Source organism: Halichoeres trimaculatus, unplaced genomic scaffold, assembly GCF_033239565.1.
Source record: "Halichoeres trimaculatus isolate MK-OKI-2021-1 unplaced genomic scaffold, fHalTri1.1 fHalTri1_scaffold_12, whole genome shotgun sequence".
NCBI lineage: Eukaryota > Metazoa > Chordata > Actinopteri > Labriformes > Labridae > Halichoeres > Halichoeres trimaculatus.
This window is the reverse complement of record NW_027437190.1, coordinates 7,224,321-7,245,550: the sequence shown is the minus strand read 5'-3', so window position 1 is coordinate 7,245,550 and position 21,230 is coordinate 7,224,321. Positions and strand designations below refer to the sequence as shown.

Here is a 21,230-nt window from a genome sequence, read left to right as displayed (position 1 = left end):
GTACTGATAGATCAGGATGATGCACGTATAGATAATACAGGAATTAAAGCCAAAAATATTTTTTTTAATAAATATTTTGACTGAAGCCTCGTCATATTCCCCCTCATTTTTTAAAGTGTTAGAGGTTACATGATTTGTGATTTTTAGTTTGCTTTTGTTTTGTTTTGTTTCACACACCAGACCATGAAAAAAATGTTGAGTGATGATGCACAGACAATATCAGGAGTCATATTTCCCCCCAAAAAGCACAACACATGTGTATATTTAATTAAGATTTATTAAGTATATTACTGTTGAGCCATTTGAACATGAACTTAATTTTTCTTTCCACCCCTATTGTGTTGTGTTGCACCTCTGTTTCAGCTGCCCTTTTCTCTCCATCTGCTCATTCCTTCCATCCTTTGAATCTGCTGCCAGAAAAACAAAAAAAATGGATATTCAATGACAACAGAACATATTAAATGATTTTTGCCTTGCCAAACATGCTGGAGGGAAAGCAGTGATGCTTTATGCGTCTTGGCCCTGTTTCTGCTGCCCCCAAATCACTGACCTCAGTGTCATGATTGTCTTCTTGGTCTCCTTCTACCTCCCTTTGCCTGGGATCTTCCCTTTTATTCTCCTTTCCTGTAGTGTCAATGTCATCTGTAAACAGAATGCAGATTAATTTTATCATAATAGGTGTTATCAAAAAGCAATCATTTAAGGGAACATCTGGCCATTACAACAGGATTAGTTGCATTTCCTTTTTTTTGTTTGTTTGTTTTATTAATAATACAATTCATTTTGAGCAGGATGCAAGAAAGAACTTGAGCATTGAACTCACAAACTGTGAGTGAGTGAGTGAGTGAGTGAGTGAGTGAGTGAGTGAGTGAGTGAAAAATGAGTCCACAGTGAGTAAAAATGTGACAGAAGCAAAAACTGGCCTTAAATTCAAATCAACTTATCTTAGGTACCAGAATGTGTAGATTCTGTAAAGATGGAACCACAACACTTTTTCCCTGTGTTCCTTATGCCTCGGGTACCTAAAAGTGTGTTGTATATACTCCCACCTTATTAAAAAAAAAAATTAAATCAGAAAAAAAACATTTTTTTCGTATCTCTTTTTTTCTAATGAATTACAGCTTTTGAATTTTGTTACACTGCATATAGACATAATTGAGTTACATCAGCCTATAGCCACGGTTGTCCTGAGTCTATAGAGGTGCTGCACTTCACTTCACAGCGAAAAATGAGAGCACAGTGAGTAAAATATGACAGAAGCAAAAAACGCTCAGAGAGTGCTTGGGATTTTAAGGGTTTTAAGCAGGTTTCAACCCCTAAGCATGCTTTGAATGGCCAGTGTGACCGCAACCGTGCCGTGCTTAAGCACAATTCACTTCTCTGCTTTGGCAGGCTTCAGAGAGGTGGACTTCGGCACGGTTTACTTCATGCACAAGCACAAGCACGCGGACAGTGCGTGTTATCCATGACTTATGATCACCGTGAGTGCATCTCCCGACAATCGTTTAAATCAAAGCGGGGTTGTTAGAGGGCTGTGTTGGCTGAAAACAACTTACCATAAGTCTAAAAGTCTCTAAAGTTTTAGCAGTGCTCTCTGTGTCTCATTTTGCTGACTGATGAGACCGCGCTTCATGTAAACAGACGCTTCGCGTACGCGACGGCGCTCTGTCTTCAGAGCAGGAGAGAGTGCATGTGGAGGAGGCAGACTGAGCCAGTGAAAGAGGGCTAATTCAAACCACAATCTCTTGTACAGTGACTGTGATAGAGGAAGTATTAAGATATGTGCACTCGCACGAACGCGACCACATGAAAGAGAGAGACAGACAGACCTTATTTGTGTCAAGTCTTGTAGCTAAAAGGCAGACTAGCCCCGCAGGCTAGCTAAACTTTTCTGTGAGTCTCGTGCTGTGAGAAGCTTAGCGCGGTAATATGCATAGTATTTTACACAGTCAATGGTTGCGACGGTGATGTGCCTTCAGCTTGTCCCGGGAGAGCGAGCGCTATCAATTATCGACGTCCCGTAAGCACGTCTTTACATCTCTGGGACGACTGGACGGCCGAGCCCTGCACCGCGGGTTTTCAGCCTGCCTAAAAACTGCACGTCTAGCCCTGCCGGTACCTTACCACAGCGCCAAGGTACCGGCACACACGCCCGCCTGACACTAGTTTAAGATAATTTTCAAGGGATAAACAAATGAAAATTAAATTTTTCATTTACCTTCGTCCGTTGAATGCTTCCAGGAGACGTGAGCCTCAGCCTCGCTCTGTTTGAAAAATCTTCTTATGTCCATTTTTTCTGTGGCTGTCAGGTGCAGTTTTTTTAATGCCTCGCTGAATCCAGCGCGTCCTTAGCCAATAGAAAACGGATCCTTCACGCAACCCCTCTCTGATTGGTCTTGGCATCAACAAGACGTCATCCTGTGTTGCGTTCATGAAAACGGAAACTACAACTTCTTTGGTGGCTCAATGTTCATTCTGAAGTTGAATTATCCGGGGCTGAGGAAAAAACATCCGGGGCTGAAGCGCCGGATGCCCGGGCCAGGCGACGCCTCTGCTTACAGTGTTACATCAAATGTTGATAATTCATATTTTTTGGTCCTTAATACTGTTTCAGGCCAAAATGTCAGTTGGCTTTTTTTTTTTACAGTGTAAAAGTCTGTTTTTTTTTTTTTTTTTGACTGGGTGTGTACGTGACTTCCAGTCTTTCTGCAGCCAGCCTCAAGCAGATTCTTGTAGAACAGCAACTTTTTAACTGTTCCAGATAGGCTTCAGTTTTGCGTCTGTTAAAACAAGTCATCATCGAGTCGATGACAAACAAGTCATTGATACCCAGGTAGCTAACTAACTATTTCAGTTTCAATTTAACGCGTGTTGGTTGTACCAACATTGCTGTACCCAGCTAGCACACCTTGTCTGAAGCCAGCTGCATGTTTACTGACTTTAAACTGTGCTGTTTCAACCCTTATAAACACTTCTGAGTGAATGTTATAATTATTTCCCCCTTTTCTTCTCTCTTACATTACTCACTGTTATCTAAATACCATATCAGTAAGTCTTTAACAGGGGTATGTTGTGAATTTCCTTCCCAATGAAAATCTAACGTATCTTTAATAAACCTGGTTGTATTTGTTAGAAGCGATAGAATAAGTTGTGTGAAAGACAAAAAAGCAACTTCCTCACCTCCACAGTGAGCGCAAATGTCAGGATTGATAAAGTTAGGAGACTTGTCAGAGACAGTGTCCTTAAACTGTACCACAGGAAAGGTCAGAGGGAGGCTGACTCTAAAAATGTGTGAGAGGATTCATTTAAGGTAAACTCAGAGCCTTATCCTCTAAGAAGGGGACATTTTTTCCTTAATGACACCCTGCTGCTGCAGCTTAATGAATCACCTGGCTGACAAAAATGTTCAGATGTCCCCCTGGCATTCACACCATCCAATCCTTTCACAGCCACGGGCCTGCTGTATCGACCTGCTACCTGCCTGTGCTGCTGCTGCAGCTGCCTCCAAACCCCAGAGCTTCTATTAGTGGGGAACAGGACACACACTGATTGATCAGACCAGAGAGTGTTCCTAAACCTCTGGTGCCTGAAATGTTTGGGTTCTATCATTTTTCTGTCAAAACTAAATAACAGCGGTTGTTAGCTTCCGTTTGCTCAAACTGCTCTGTGACTTGTGTATTCATCTGGGGCTCTGCACAGGGTTGTATACTGTAAACCAGGCCTTAAACTCACAGCACTGCTCCTGGTCTCTATTGTACCAGGAGCAAGAAGAAACTGATGTATCTACCCTGTCCAGCTTCTCTGTCAGGAACATAAACTTTGCAGCTTGTTGTCATTCCCGAGGTGTCGCAGAACAATGCTTTGGAAGGCCCTCACAGTCCCATTCAGACACCAAAGGTATCCTTCAGCCTCTGCAGGAGACACCACATACTTTCAGCTGACTGTAAGGTACAGTTACCAACAGGGGCTGGGGATTTGATCATGTTTTATACAGGGCAGGTTTCTGATAGGAAGTTTACCACAGTCTGCACAGCTTCAGTTTGAAATGAAAGAGAAGGTCAGCAACAGAGCAGGAGGGTTATGTCTAGGGGCAGCCATCTGTGTTGCATATCTAGTTGATGCCAAATCTGTATTAACACTCCTGTTAAAGCATACATTTCAGACCAAAGTTATGAAAAATATCTGCTTATTCTAAAGTTCTGAAGTTTGGAAAGTAAATGTTGTCCTGTCCTTCCCTGACAGAGGATTTCAGCAGCTCAACAGTTCAGGGTCCTTTTTGTTGTCAGGGCTGCAGGCAAACCACATCCCTAAGGTGCTCTATTGGATTGAGATCTGGGGACTGTGGAGGCCATTTGAGTACAGGGAACTCATTGTCATGTTGAAGAAACCAGTCTGAGATGATTCCAGCTTTATGACATGGAGCGTTATCCTGCTGGAAGTAGCCATCAGAAGATAGGTACACTGTGCTCATAAAGGGATGGACATGGTCAGCAACAATACTCAGGTAGGCTGTGGACTTTAAACCATGCTCAGTTGGTACTAAGGGGCCCAAAGTGAGCCAAGAAAATCTCCCCCACACCATAACACCAGCAGCAGCAGCCTGAACCGTTGATACAAGGCAGGATGGATCCATGCTTTCATGTTGTTGACGCCAAATTCTGACCCTACCATCTGAATGTGGAGCAGAAATCCAGACTCATCAGACCAGGCAACGTTTTTCCAATCTTCTATTGTCCAGTTTTGGTGTTGCTGTGTGAATTGTAGCCTCAGTTTCCTGTTCTTAGCTGACAGGAGGGTCACCCGGTGTGGTCTTCTGCTGCTGTAGCCCATCTGCCTCAAGGTTGGACGTGTTGTGTGTTCAGAGATGCTCTTCTGCAGACCTGGGTTGTAACCAGTGGTTATTTGAGTTACTGTTGCCTTTCTATCAGCTCCAACCAGTCTGTCCATTCTCCTCTGACCTCTGGCATCAACAAGGACTTTTGTCCCACAGAACTGTCGCTCACTGGATATTTTCTCTTTTTGGGACCATTCTCTGTAAACCCTAGAGATGGTTGTTGGTTGAAATCCCAGTAGATCATCAGTTTCTGAAATACTCAGACCAACAATCATGCCACGTTCAAAGTCTCTTTAATCGCCTTTCTTTTCAGTTCTGATGCTCTGTTTGAACTTTAGCAGCTCATCTTCACCAGGTCTGCGTGAACAAATGCACTGAGCTGTGATTGGCTGATTAGATATTTGTGGTATTGAGCAGCTGAACAGGTGTACCTGATAAAGTGACTGCTGAGTGTTTATATTTCAGTTGTAACATGATATCTTTATTTCTTAATATTTTGTGTCGTCTTTTGATCAACATTTTACTTTTTTAAACTGGAAACATGTAAAGGCTGAGCGTTTAGCATGAGGAAGAGATTCTATTGTAGCTTTTTTCCAAGTGGCTTGAAGTCCGCTTTTGGTCCACCTTTGTTTGTGTCATGGTTGACTGAGCGTAAGTAGGGGTCAGTATATCCAACATGGTGACTGCCATTGTTGTGCTACAAAACCCCAGGAAGTCCATTGGGTGTGTCCATGTTTTGATCATTCTGTGGTTCTCATAAGCATTGTCCTGGGAATCACCTCCAAAAGCTGAACTTCAACTTTTTCAAGTGCTATAGAACTTATCTGAAAAGAACAGACAACAGCAGAGAAACTTATAGCAAGTTGAAAATGTGTGATAACGTTGATACCATCTCTGTAATTTGTGCAATAAAAGTACAATAAAATCATACCACTATGCTTAGACACCCCAACACCAAAAAGCACACAACCATTTCACAAGAAGAGGTAGAAAATGTTTACTTTCATCTTCATGGGAAACAGTGGAGGTCAGTGTGGAGCAGTGAGAGAAGGTAACACCTCCCATGTTCAGAGGGTGCCAGAACAGCTTTTACTGACATCGTCCTGACAGACCCTGAGTTTACTTTGGTCTCCAGTTATCCAACTTGGGCTGTGTTCATATTTCATCACATTTCATCATATTTCACTTAACCACGTCACCAAACTCAATAATGAGCTGAGCCAGGTCAGGAGCACAGGTTGGAGGTTTTCAGAGACCAACAAAGACTTCATGGATGAAGAGGAGATCATCATGGAGGAGTAATCATCAGTTTTGTTACCCTAGCTGTCTGATGGCGCTGCTGTGGGTTACGAAAATTCAACCAATAAGAGACAGGGAAAGCATGGACACAGATCTAGTGGTTATGTTGAAATGTAAAAGATTTAGTTTAGATGTTTATGTTTTGAGTGCGCAGCCGGTGAATGATCATTAAAGTGAAAGCCCTGCTTATTCTCTGATTATGTTAAGTCAACGCATTAAGGCTGTGAAAAAATTAAACTCTGAAAGTGGAGAGGTATCATTAAGATTTAAACTCAGTGTTATGTTAGGATGCTGTTAGCAGTTTGGGTGTGGGCCCTGTTCACAGAGGGTTGCTGGTTCAGCCTTAACCATTCGCTGCATGTCCTTCTCCACCCTCTGCTCCCTACATTTTCTGCCTCAGCCGTCAAATCAAATAAAGGTAAAAATAACACTTGAAAAACCCCACTGTGATACTTTATGAAATAATATAGGGTATCATAGCTTTAGGATGTGTAATTTAAGAGAAGCGTGGGCTGGCACTGCCTCCCTGCATCCTTTTGTGTCACAAACAAAGTCCTGTACTGTTTCCTTTGTGACTTTAACTACTGCATCAGTTCCTCTTGCTTTTGTGTATTATTATACTTCATACGAGTCTATCTCTCTGAGTAAAAAAAAACTGTTTACAGCGGCAAATGTAAAAGCTCTTATATGAAGTGGCTTCGCCTTTCTGCTGCTCTAATAGACCACTGAGTTTCTGAAAACGTCATGAAGCATTACTTCAGCCTTCATCTCTGTGATGAATACCTGGGCCTCTTCATTCTTGTCTGTGTTTTTATTCAGTGCGAGTTTTGTGCGCGGTCAAACAGAGCACAGTGTGATGACGGGTGGGGGAGTGGCAGAGGTGAGTGCAGGCTTGGATAGAAAGAGCCTTTGTCCTGCTTACCTTTGATCTGACAGCTTGTTAACAAGAGGAGTACACCTTCTTGTGTATTCTGGATCCTTCTCTCTGTCTGACTCTTTGCCTTCTCCTCTCTCCTGCTGTGTTCATCATCGACAGCTGGTGCCTTCATTTCCCATGACTCCTGAAGAGCTCTGCTCACACTAATGGCCTTTAACTCTGCATACCTCTATCAAGATTAACGAGCCTTCATTTATAAACTCTTTTTAAATGTTGTTTCACGTGATTACCCATGAAGCATCTTATTTTTCAAATTTCAAATGCACTTAAAAAAGCTTTTTTAAGGCACTGTTTTTCTTTTCCTCTGACACATAAAATAACCCTCTAAAGACCTTTTTTAATAGTTAACGATGCTTTCGATTTGACCATTAATTTAAGTCTACCTCCAGCTTTCTCTACCTTGTTTAGCCAAATTATCAGCATGGTCAACGTTAGCATAACCTTGAATTGTGTGATACAGTTTTAATTGAAAAATGATTCTCTTGCCAGATTTTCCAGCCAATTTGACTTGCCACATCCCCAATTCATGGCTCTTTGAAGTGGTGCCAATGACATTAATGAAGCTAATGGATTTGCTGAAGAGGAAGCTGACAGCAAAATCACAGAGGAGGAGAGAATTGTGTGATGGTTCAAGACAGAAGTAAAAAAAAAAAAAAAAAGGAAAGAGATAAGCTAGCTCTTTACAAACCAAAAGCATGAACTTACTTTGATGGAGGGGACTTCACGTGTTACACCATCCTTCACGACAGTTAAAAAAAAAAGTAATTTTTAACATTTGTTGTTCTAACATAATATTTTAAGTCAGTTTGACAAAAGATTACTGAAGTCGTTGTGATAACACATAATTAGCAAGCATCATTTCATCTATAAAATGTATTTCAACTTGAAAATCTATGTCCACCTATATCAGAAATGCATGTCAACTTGACAAAGAAGGTGTTTGAGTGGGAGTGGGAATACAATACACCCACATCATCACGTTTTTGTTATGTAATGTTATACAGCACTGTCAAAAATTACACTGTTAAAAAAAACCCAGCAAAAATACTGCTAGCTTTCTGTGCTCATCTGCACGGACCGGGTGTCTGTGCTCTGCTGCATGGATCGGTTCTCACTCCAGGGCTCTACAGACTAATCCTACGGCTGATTTGCATGCGCCACCATTGTGGCTGGCAGCCATTACTGTGGTGGAAGAACGGTGTCAACTATTACCTGCTGGCTGTGAGAGACATGTTCGTAATAAAAACGTTACAGAACCACAAGAGCGCTGTACTGTAATTGGAGGGCTATGAGACTAAAGTGATATTTAAGAGATGGAGGATTTCACCTATGTCAAATATCCATTCAAACATAACATAAATTATGTGAAATTAGGTGCAGAGTTCAGCCTAGACTCTAGTTGCTGATCAAACTCCTGAATTCACTCATGCCACTTACGGTTATAACCAGCGTTAGACAGCAACAAAACAGCCAAAAACACTAACACTGATCCAGTATCATGTCTCACAAGAGCTGGAGGCTGGAGCCACATATTTCAGTACAAAACCCCAACTGAATCAAAGACAATAAAAACCTGAACCCAACCCCAGCCTGAGCTGACAATCCTGTCATTACAGCCCATCTTTAACACAGAATACACGATCGGGTCTTGAAACTGACTGTAAAAAGTCTGATTCCACCTATTTGCTTGAAAGTTGGATAGAAAAGATCATAAGGTATGACTAGCTGCCTCTTATTGCATTTCACACACAAACAATCAGTACTTTCAATAAACTCCCAGTTAGTACATAGTTTATTAAGTACTCATGTTTCCACAACACAAAACACCAACGACAGACTTTGAATTTTAAATGAACCATAATGCTCACCCATTGATGACTTCAGTCCTAAAAGCTGATGAATCTAGCTGCAACTGCTGTTCACTTTAAACTTTAACATAAAGCCATCACGCTCTTCTTGCCATTGAAAAAAAATAAGGTAATCTGGTGCAGTAAAAGTTAAGTGTTGTCCTCCGTTTCTTAATAGTTAACTGCTGTTCTTCTGTTGTTTATCCCTCCATCCATCTGAACAGACTATCTCCGCAGTGTGTTAACTGTTATTGTAAACTTTTGGATGGATCGTTTTTTTTTTTGTTATGAGTTAGTCATGGTTGGGGTCTCAATGTTAATCTTTTTTTTTTTTTTTTTTTTATGTCAACCTGCATTTGTTAATGTGTGAATCCTAAAAAATGTACATTTTTAAACCACTTCATGAGGTACCAGGGATTTTGGAGTGGTGTCAGCCTTCTGGATCTTGCCTTATGCTTTATAACCACATACCTACATGATCCCTTGGTGGGCAACAGGAACGACATTACCTGACAGATACCCATGTTAAATCTTTTGCTCTTACATGTCAGCGAGTGACCATGACCCCTCGACTCATATTTCTAATAAAAAAGTAATAACTGGATGTCTCATGCACTTGTTCTGCGGTAACCATGACAACTTAAAGGTTAGCTTTGTGACAGCCGTGTGCTGCAGGAGTCCACAGGCTATCTACACCCCCCATGGAAACTATTAAACACAGTCAGGAAGCTGAGCCACACACAGAGAAAGAGAGACGGCGTCACAGAGTCTCTGAGGAGGAGGAACCACAGAGTGCAGTCTGACACATTCAACACCCCGCTGATCACTGTAACACCTTCATATAGGAGCGAGTGGCGGGGGAAATATGCTCTGACAATACACAGATTCACACACACACACACACACACACACACACACACACACACACACACACACACACACACACACACACACACACACACACACACACACACACACACACACACACACACACACACACACACAGAGCGAGCATATGCTACGTGTGACTGAGGGAATGCTGTGAAACTCAGGATCTGGGCCACAGGTCACAAAGACTGTGAACATTTCCTCGTTCAGCACTGGAAAGTTAGCGACGATTTTGCATTTATCATCTGATCATCTCATAATTTCCTCGTGCACATCAAAGTTGATAACAGGTTTTAGGAAATACTGCCGTTCTGAAGGGATGAAAAAAAAGCTGGGATGGAGTGTTAAATGTGCACAGAGGACTTACATGTGTCTGTCTATGACCAGCAGGTGGCAGTAACCATGCAGTGAAGTGGTGTAAATGATGCTCAGACGACATGTGGGTTATAATGTAATTTTGAATCCTTTCTGCCTGTTATCAGTTGCTGTGAACAAATTTTATTGAAGGATTTTTCTGACTTTTTGCTTGGTTTCCATCGTAACCATCAGAGACCTCTACTGTAGATTTGGACTCGATACATACACCTGTCAGTTGTCATACATGTAGATCAAACCTGCTCCAGGGTCTGAATGTTTTAATATTGGAATACACTAAACTCCAACCCAAGTACTAGAATATACTGTTTTTCCAACAATTAAAGGACAGGCCAACTATTGGATTATAATTCTCAAAGACATATTCTGGATGAATGTGAGTGGTTGGTAGGAATGGAGTGGTGACGGGTAAAGTGGTACTCTGAAGTTCAACTGATTTTAAATGCGAGTGCTGTGATTGCAATGACGAAAACAGCCAACTCTAAAGCTTGGCTGAAACTACTGTGTCGACTCTTTGCCTTAATGGGCAACACATTCATCAGCACTACACATTATTCTGCTGAGCTGTATCTGTGTCCTTCTACAGCACTCCTCTGAAACGTCTGTACGATCGTCAGACCACCTGTTTCTGGTCTTGCTATGTTTCTGCTTGCTTTCTCACACCAACATTAAGCATGCCATGTTACATTGAAGTTGATAAAAGTTGCCTTATCATCTTGCAATTAGTACATGTGGAGCAATTCTGGCGAAGTGGTTAATACAGGAAGCACAACCCATCATTGTAGGGCTTGTGGTCCATGTTGTTTTGGCTCATAGTTACATTTTGGAGAAAGCAAACCAGGTTTGAGGGATTTTTTATTCTTGAGACAATGACTACAGAAAATATTGCCCATTACGAGAAAATTTGTATAATGTTCGTAGACTTAGAGAGAGTTTTGCATCTGCAACTAAGCTGCTACTGTCGCAGCATGGAAAACAACTAAACTGTAACAGTGTCTGACGAAGCATTTATATGAAGTGGTATGCAGAGATTTCCCTGCTGATACTCATCGTCCTATAAAATAAAGGGAGGTTTCTCCTAGAATATTTTTTAAGTAGGGTCAAGTTAATAGAAGCACGAGGGCACACAACCTTTCCAAAAGGACCAGGTGTAGGCTGATGATATACACCTTACAGAAGTATGGATTGATGGCAAACTTTTAAGTCTTGATGCAGGTTGGCTACAGAATAAGATTTGAACACACAGGGATAGCCAAACCACAAAATGTCTGTGCAAAAAGCTTTGCAAACGAAAAAAAAAATAAAATTGCCTTCCAAAACAACTTTATTGATTTACAGGCTGATGCCTTGAATAAGGACAAAATAACCTGTTCAAAAAGGTAGGGTTAAGGTCTTTGTTCTGCATTTTTGTTTAAGGTAAAATAAAATGTTTTGATTTAGACCAGGGATGTCAAACTCGTGCCATGGAGGGCCAAGAGGCTGCAGGTTTTCTATCCAACCAAGAACTTCACCAGCTGGTTTCACCAATTAGTCCCTGCTCTCTGCTTGAAGGTGAAACAGTGGAATCAGCTGGTGTAGTGTTTGGTTGGAAGGAAAACCTGCAGCCTCTTGGCCCTCCATGGCACGAGTTTAACATCCCTGATTTAGACCTATTTTTGCACTGGCTGTATTGGTTACAACAATTTCTGTGCTTAAAGAAGGTTTTGTTTTTCTTATAATGTCCCTTATGGTAGAAGCCTTTCTTGATTTACATGTAAAAATAATCTCTTTTTTCTCACAATGGTGAGAAAAAAAAAAGCAAAAAACAAAACAAAACATTTCTTTTTTCTCTGGAAGCCTGTCGAAGACAGAGCTAAGGGCAGACCGTGGTGTTTGAGGTCCGCCCTTCCAGTGGTCATGAACCAGTTAGGAAACCCTTATGTGATGACCTCATCATTCAGCAAGAGCAAATTTTGTGCTGCAGCAAAGAATAGTACATTATACTCTATTTCTAAATACTAGGGGTGTAACAATACATGTATCCGTGTTGAACCGCTCCATAAGGCCGTTCGGTTCGGTACAGTGTTGTATTCGAACGAGTACAGTAATCTTACGTCAGCCGCTGCACATGGCTCTTTAATATTCACATGAGAACTCGTCTATGATTGGCTAAGCAGGGAAGGAGTTTTAATATTCATGAGGAAAGTGGTCGTGCTTTGCGTTCATGTGCATATCATGTGGACGTGACGTCTCACGGTGAGCCAATCAGAAGATGAATATCAAAGAGCTTCCGTAGCCACAGGAGCTTTTGTCTGAATTGTGCATCATGGCTGCTGCTAACGACCAACCGGAGCTTGAAGAGCCTCCCCCCTCGCTGTATAATGGCAAGTTTTTGGTTTAATAAACATGCTAAACAAGCAAATGATTTTGCGTTGTTCCATACTGTACCGAAAATGTACCAAACCGTGACCCTAAAACCAAGGTACGTACCGAACCGTGATGTTTGTGTACCGTTTCACCCCTACTAAATACCCAGAGATGTTAAGCAGAAATGTTTGAGCTGGGGCTGGGATGTGTAGTTCTTTGAGTCGCCTCACTGTTAACAGCCTTGGCGATGGTGTACATGCAGTGTATTACCTTTAAAAGACTTAACGCTTCGGCACTAGATGACACTCCGTCATCTCCCACCTATTACCACCAGGTGTTTGGCACACTGCCTCTCACCATCACTAAGCATGAAGATGCAGACTGTCAGTCCTGAACATATCTGTTGAAGTCTGAGAGAAAAACACTTTATATCATGACAGTGTGTGTGTGTGTCACTTCCAGGCTACAGCTGAGCTGTGTGCGAAGTCGCAGCTCTGTTTAACTCTCGGGTGTTTGGACATGTAGACATGAAGCTTTGCAGACTGTCACACACCTGTGTGTCTCTGGCGCATGTGACCAGGTATTACAGTGTAGGCCTGACAGGAGCTGGAGTATGACTGGAGGAGCTCTAAGCGTGTCTAACACATAACAGCACTGTCTGCAGCTCACAGCAGGACGGACTCATTATCTGTGTTCGACTCTACCTTAGGTTTGTAAGAGCTGTGACTGACTTATTTAGAAACAAGAGGAAACAGAGAGTTTCACAGACTTCTGTCACATATGAGATGAACAGAAAAGCACCATCCTCTGCGAGAGGGATTCCACTAAGTGACGGTGGATGGGATGGTTGCTGTGTTATAGTCAGAGACAAGCTGGTGCTCCTCTGCCCCACACACCATTTAATAACTGATGCTATTTTTTGCACCCCCTGGGACTTGATTTACATAATTTCATTCATGTAACCTTTGGTTTATTATTGAGGGAAATAATATTTCACTGTGCATGCATATGTGTACGAGGACACGTCCTGTTATTCTCATCCAGCTCTGAATAAATGCTGACTGATTTGTTTGCTAAGACTACTAAGTTCAGGCAAGGCTGCGCTGTATGAACTGAGCCCTATTCATACTTGATCACTGCTACTGAATGAGGCAACAGATAGATAGATAGATAGATAGATAGATAGATAGATAGATAGATAGATAGATAGATAGATAGATAGATAGATAGATAGATAATTTAGTTTACCTGGGGGAAATTCAAGTTTGTTTTTTTAAAGATTTTCTTAACATCTGGTTTAGAAAAATGAAACTTTTGCGGAAGTGCATAAAGTTGCTGTGAAACAATTCGCATGAGGCTGGCTGCAGAAAGACCAGAATCCACATATACACAAAGCCAAAAAAAAGACTATTACAGCATTAAAAAACCTATTTACAGCCTGGTTCAGAAAATAGTTTAGGTCCAAAATGCTAGTTTTGCCATCAGCACACACTGATTTTTTCCTAATTTAGCAGATTAGAAGATATTAGGATCGTCTGATTGTCCAGTCAGAGACACACCTCGGCTCAAGTGACTAATGGGCACCCTGTAGATGTTTGAAAGGAAGCTCAAGGTCTGCGTCATATCCATGTGGCTGTGTGTGACGACTCCCTTCATTTCACAGTTTCAGGAACTAACGCATGAGGTCATAGAGACTATGGTTGTGTCTGAAATCACTCACTTATTCCCTACTTGTTACTTAGTGAATTAGATGTAGTGGACTAAATAGTCCACTCAATCAGCTAAATTAAAATAACATTTCAGACACCACTCACTCACTAGGCAGCCACTGACAGTGACGTAATTACTCTCGCGTCACTCAAGGATGGCTGGGAATTATTATTTTTCTGAAACAGAAAAATACTGCAAAACAGTAGTTATTTTTGTAATAACTAATAATATACTTAGCCTATTTTCCACAACCGCCAAATATAATAAAACCATTTATTTCCATGTCATTGGCACAGGTCTGGAAAGATTTATGATGTTTGCACACATAACACATGAATGTGTTTCTTTTTTCTTTTTCTTTATCTCTCTCTCTCTCTCTCTCTCTCTCTCTCTCTCTCTCTCTCTCTCTCTCTCTATATATATATATATATATATATATATATATATATATATATATATATATATATAAATTACATGGTTATTTATCCATTTATTGTATATTTTCTTTGTTGGCCTTGTGGGAGTGGGTGGGTGGGGTTTATATGTTTAATATGTTTTTTACTTTGTACTGTGAAAAAGCTTATAAATAAAGTGAAAAAAAAATCATTTATTTCATGTTATTTTTTGAATAAATAAAGCATATATTTGTGCAGCAGCTTATGCTGTGTTTGAGAATTACTATGTCTCGTGAATGCATCACCCGCGATGAGTGATTTAGTGGCTAACATCCCTGTTGTTTGATTCTCTGCTCAAATTTGTGAGATGCGCTTGTCCAAGAGTCAAACAGGGAGCTAAGTGTTATTCCCTGACAGTTTTTATGTTGTCTCATGTTATCAGTAATCATTTTTCATTTAATGGGCCATTCCTGCTGTTTGAACCGCAATGCGTGATGGGATATATTGCTGAAATAGTGAGCATCGCCAATACACTACTTTTCAAAATGCATTGTGGGATACATTGAGTGGACTATATAGTGAATGACCATGCTCACTCAGATTTTGGACAGCACCACAAATGACCAATTCACTATATAGTGCACTTTATAGTGAATTGGAAGTGATTTTGGACACAGCCTATGTCTATACTATATAGTCTGTGGTTGGGCGCGGAATGCTAAACCAAGGTCTGCTCTTAACCCTGCCCCAGAGAGGCCTCTAAAGGGCTGGCCAATCGAGGGGAAGGGGGTTTGTGAAGATGGAAGCCTTAAAGAGACAGCACCAAAAAGTGTTTCTGACCGGAGCTGAAATAAGCGTTTTCTACAACACCAGTGAGAGAAAAACAGTTTTTCTTTTAAACTGTAAATCATGTTAAGATACTACAGGGGTACAGGAGGGACAATATAAGCATAAAGAAGCAGGATCCTCAATCTTGGAAGCCAGAGTGTACAGTGTCATGAAGCCAGCTGTCTTTTAATAAAGCTACATCACCATGATTATCACTTACTCTGACCTTGAGAAGAGGTCAGGATTAGGTAACATTTGATTTGACACTAAACCATCTTCCTTTATTTTTTTTTTTAACAACTTCCTAGTGGTCATGTTTTTTGATAAACACATACTGTCATATATTGAACCGTGACGTTGGACTGGTGATGACACAGAATAAAGCTATACAGTAACATGCATATCTCCATCCATACAGATCCTCTAACTTGAGTGTTTTCCTGTTTTTGAAAATGCAATTACAGAAGTGTTTTCTATCTTTTCCTTTTATTTGGTTTGTCTGGTGTTGTGTTTTCATTTGTTACCCCAGGGCCACCGTAGAAAACCTGTCATTGCTTTGTTCTCTTTCTGCAGATGACTTATGGAATATGCTCTCAATTACAAACCAGTGAATGAAACATTGGGTCTTTTAATGAAAAGTCAGAGAAACTTCCCGTCCAACTAAGAGAGATTACAGCATTGCAGCATTGTCATGTCATTCAGCTGATATTAAAGAACTCTGAATCGTGATGATAATTCAGAAACAGCAGCTGGCTGTGCAATAAATGTTTTTATTCCTGCTGGATCTCAGCTGAATGCTATATTACATTACCACCTTATCTCCTGAGAAGGCCCTCTGACAGGCGCTGATTTAATGCAGGGCACACAGAGCGACCACCCAGACATTAAACACAATCTCACAGTGAGGGAACAGGACTGCTGATAGGAGCGTCCTCATTACAGAGACACTGAGTGATAATGAACTGCAGCAGACGTACACTGAAGGAGTTTAAAAGACTTTTGAACTTTTATCCGGTCAACATGTTCAATACACAACAGGAATAGGAAACACAGACTTCAGACTTTTAGTCTTTTTGTGTGATGTGTGTTGAGAATTTGTGTTGAAATCTGGAGCAGAAGGAGAAAAAAGATTGATAAAGTGAGCATCCCTTGTTCATCCACCACCCAAGGAAGAGAAACTGGTGGTATGTAAACCTGTCAGGGAGGATGATGGCTTCTTCATCTCCTCTTTGACCCCAGACTGCACACTCCATCGTTCTCCCTCCATTCTTTAATATTTCATCACGTTTCTTTATTGTTGATATGGTGGTTTATGTTTTCTGGCGTCTGCTCGTGGAGCCAATACTTTACACTGCTACAGGCTCTGTTTTTCTCAGCTGTGATGTCGAGAAAAAAAAGCAGACAGCCATCAGCTTCCACCAATAAAGAGTAACAGCCCTCAGTGTTTGTTGTCACAGTGTCGGCTGAGTTATTACCCAGAGAGAGGCAGGGCCCGGGAGCAGCCACCACTACCACTCTGACAGCCTGTTGGTTAAAGCAGGAGTGAAGGAAGCTGTTTGTGAAACACTCTTTGTTTGGCTCTGATTTCTCTTCATGACATCAAACAATTAGGCTATCAGAGTGAAGACAGGTTATTACCATCATTTCACCTCAGTCAGTCCTCTACGCATTGTTTTCACCGTCACAGCCACTCTCTGCAACCTCAAGACAATAATGAGCCATCTGTGCAGCAGACCACACCTCATCGTTATCTCTGAATGTTCGTTTCGAGCATTTTAACTTCACTGATAAGACAGCTACAGGAGGGCAGCGTGGAAAGTTAAAGAAGGGGTCGTGACTGGGGGTCTAAGCATTGTAAAAGGCTGTAAAAGGAGAACAACCTCTCTGTACTGATTGGTTTTGTGTGTCACTACATTGCTGATGCCATCTTTGACGGCCATAATACACCAGGTGCATCCTCGGTCTGGTCCCATTTCATCACTACTACAAATCACTCATAGGTTTCTCTTCATGTCAATATGTCAAATTACACAGGATCCACTCTGTTGTGGTCTGGCTGCATCCGTGCTCCAGCAGGTTGCAGCAAAAACACAACTGTCCGACTTTGGCTGGACAGTTGCTGTGACACATCAATTTACAAAATGCAGATCATACAAGACAGGAAGCCATGGATGGTTGCTACCGGAAGAAAAGCTAGTGACTTTCAAAACAAAACAAACTAAGTCAAAACAAATTGTATCCAGCTTGACAGCAACATAAGACCAACACAACAAGTGAAGCTAGGAGTCAACAGGTTTGAGGTTTTATAGCCCAACATGAATGAGGAAAGGCTCAAAATTTGAGTGGAAATCCAGGGAACTCCTTGGTCCAGCTGCCTGGCAGTCCTGCAACATGACAGACTGACCCATGTGAGTTGATGTATGACAGGATACGCTGTTAAAACGCAATGGAGTGGAGCCAGACTGGGGACACATCGGGTGTATTCACTACTAGCACGCTAACAAGCGCCAAGCGACAAAGTTAAGTATTTATTTATTGTTATGAAGTGCAATTGTTTTAAAGATTACAACAAACTTTCTACACTCACTTTGGTGTCTAGGGCCCATATAGCGGTATGCATGAGCCAGGTTAACAGGCCAGCGCTAAATTTTATGGAGGTATACCCCACCATTGCAGGCGCTAACGGCAGGATTACAGCACCTGTTCAACTGTGTAAAGGTAGGCATAGCACAGGGTTTCACTGTTTTAGGTGAAACATGCAAAGACATATTTGAAAGAATAGAATAGAATAGAATAGAATAGAAATAGAATAGAAAATACTTTATTTATCCCCGAGGGGAAATTCAGGAGTCACCGCAGCATTTAAGAAAACAAAAGTAAGAAAGAGTATAGAAAGTGCAAAAATGTCCATAAGAAATTAGATGACGACATCCCGTCCACCACTCGTCCACCACTCTCCAGCCCAGCCAGTCTCCACTTCCACAGGGTCCAGGACTGAGCCTCCCCAGAAGTCTGTTCAGTCTCTGTCTCCTGGATCCTGTCTGCCCACAGCAGGCGAAGCTCCTCCGATGTGTCGCGGCGTCCGATGTCTGCTCCGTCAGCCACGTCCGTGAACAGCACGATGCCGCTGGATTAGCACAGCTAGCTAATCCATCCCCCGGAGCGAGATCCCACGTTCCCAACAATAATGGATGGATGGACAGGTCCATGTCGTCACTTCTCAGCTCACACCTGAGAACCAGCACGTCGTCCTCACCGCTTCCTCCTCAGCTCGAGGGAAATCATCAAGCCCTACACTAGTTAGCATTGACATGCTACAGGCTGCTAACAGCTAATTTCGCATGTAAACAATGCAGCCATGGTTACATGTAGGGTCTCCAGACAAACACAGGAGAAAAGTAGTAAAAAAATACCGCCGAAGCCACAAAAAGTTTGGTGTCCGTGACCGACAATGAACCATACAAAGTGATGATCCACTCCAAATACAAAGATTACGAAAAAGAGACGAAAAAATTACAAGAAACGGACAAAGACGAGAGAGCTGCTGCAACAGGCAGCTACTTGGGTAGCGCCTCAGGTTGTGACATGTAGCCAGACAGCAAATTTAGATTTAGTAGAAGCAACATTTTTTTCAGTGACCAGATAAGATAAGGGAGACAATCTAAGTCTCAAACCGATGAGGCTCGCTGCCGACAGTTTTACAAGTTTGATTAACTGTTTGCTTATATGGGTCCTTCAAGATGTGTGTATTAAAATGTTGAAGTTCATAAATTGCTTTAAAAATTATTCATCAAGGTGCGGGGGCATTGCTGTGGTGCTTATTTTGCAGCACTATTTCAGCGCTATTGCAGCGCTATTACCCCGCTATTGCAGCGCTATTGCAGCGCTATTGCAGTACTATAGCAGTGCTATTGCAGCGCTATTGCAGTGCTATTGCAGTACTATAGCAGTGCTATAGCAGTGCTATTGCAGCGCTATTGCAGTGCTATTGCAGTACTATTGCAGTACTAAAGCAGTGCTATAGCAGTGCTATTGCAGTGCTATTGCAGCGCTGTTACAGCGCTATTGCAGTGCTATTGAAGTGCTATTGCAATGCTATTGCAGTGCTATTACCGCGCTGTATTATAAAGTGTTACCACTGATTTTATTATTGAGGCTTTCTACTGTGTGTACTGAAACACAACACGCATTTACTCTGTTCAAGATCACCAAACTTTCTCTTTCTCTTTGTTTACCTGATTGACTTACTGATAACAGCTGTTTGTATATTCTTGTTGTAAAATCTCCATTTCATCCTCTGAAAAATGTTTTGCTTGATCTCCTCTCAGTCACACCGTTACTGCTCACCAGGTTTATTGCTGTTTATGCAAAGTATACATGTGCAGTTTGACTTTGTTTAATGGGGTTTTCCAGGAGCTTTCCCTTTGATTATGACGTAATCTGCACCTGCGTCCCTTTCATGGTGTAGTTAGTTAACTCTAGCCGATTATTTGCAGCCGTGCATGTGGCTAACAGGCCATTTCATCACAGAATGTTAGGACTAATGGTCCTGTTTGTTTAATGACTGAACGTGCCTGGTGCTCTGAGATGTGTCTGTAATGTGTCAGTGAATCCTGGTTTTGTCCTGCCAGTCATCTACCAAGCAGAGCCTAACGTAACCTCACTCTTCATTTTATTGATAGACCCACGCATTTTAACAGACCATTGCGGAAAAACCTGAAACAGTTTGTTTACGTCTGCTCTGTACTTTTTCACCTAAAGCAGTAAATGAGTCTGCTTACAAGGGCAGGAACCAATATAAAAACTCTCTGTGGAAGATTTCTTTCCTCTTGTATTTCCTTTTCTGGCTGTTGGTCCTAGATGAAAAAGGATGTAAAAAGACGACCATTCGTCTAGGACTTTCCTCTGTGCTTCACTGGAGGAGGACAGATGAGGTGTGTGTGTGTGTGTGTGTGTGTGTGTGTGAGTAAGTTTTGGGGGTTCTCCCTGTCAGTCTCTGCCTGCCTTTCTTCTTCTCCTCCTCCTCAGTCCAGAGTTTATCAGAGTTAAAGAAGTTATCAGAACCGCTGCGACGGCGGGCAGCAGCTCGGTTACAGCTCCCTCAGCCCTGAGGTAGAGGAGACAGAGAGGAAGGAGAAGCCTGGAGCTTATCACAGCTCCACAGTGAAGGAAGAGGATAATCCATTACTGTTGGAGTCATGTCCCCTATTCTGCTATATGCACTGAGAATCCAGCTGGACTGAGCCTGCAGGCTGCACACAGACTGTACAGTGAGGGGAAACGCAGACATGTATATGTGCAGGATGGGGGAGACTGAGGACACTTTCACACATGGATTCCGGACAGATTTGGACATTTTCAGGACATGCAGGTTCTGAAACTTTTAAAATGTCTTTTTAACAAACTTACCCTGCTGTCGTCTGGTGATGCTCTCACAACCTGAGATGCTCTGGTTAAAGCAGGAGAGCTCTAAAGTTCATACAGGAGAAGGAGGGCTGATCAGTTTCCTGTTTCAGAGTTTTTATCCCTTTCACATAAAAAAGGAAGGAAAACTATAATACAGTCAAACGAAGTGAGCAGTACAGAGAAATTTCCTCTCTCCTATTTTGTTTGTTTTAATTTGTTATCTTTACATTTCCTATTTTAACATCTAGCCAGGACACTAGGCTCCTTCTTCTGGCTAACGCTGGTGTGTTTATAAACACATCACATGCATTTCCTGTAAATGAAATGAATAAATGAATGAATAAATGTAGCATAAATGAGATGAT

The 21,230-nt window shown here is 41.7% G+C and overlaps 1 long non-coding RNA gene across 2 annotated transcripts; it reads right to left on the bottom strand.

Annotated features, from left to right (window-relative positions):
- Nucleotides 1-296: 296 nt before the first annotated feature.
- Nucleotides 297-2,348, bottom strand: LOC141800300 (uncharacterized). Of its 2 annotated transcripts, none has more exons than XR_012599325.1 (3): nucleotides 2,219-2,348; nucleotides 551-642; nucleotides 297-410 (listed from the first exon to the last, which is right to left on the bottom strand). It is a non-coding gene; the product is annotated as an uncharacterized LOC141800300 (long non-coding RNA). The 2 variants fall into 2 exon arrangements; XR_012599326.1 differs by having other exon boundaries at nucleotides 301-407.
- Nucleotides 2,349-21,230: the final 18,882 nt, after the last annotated feature.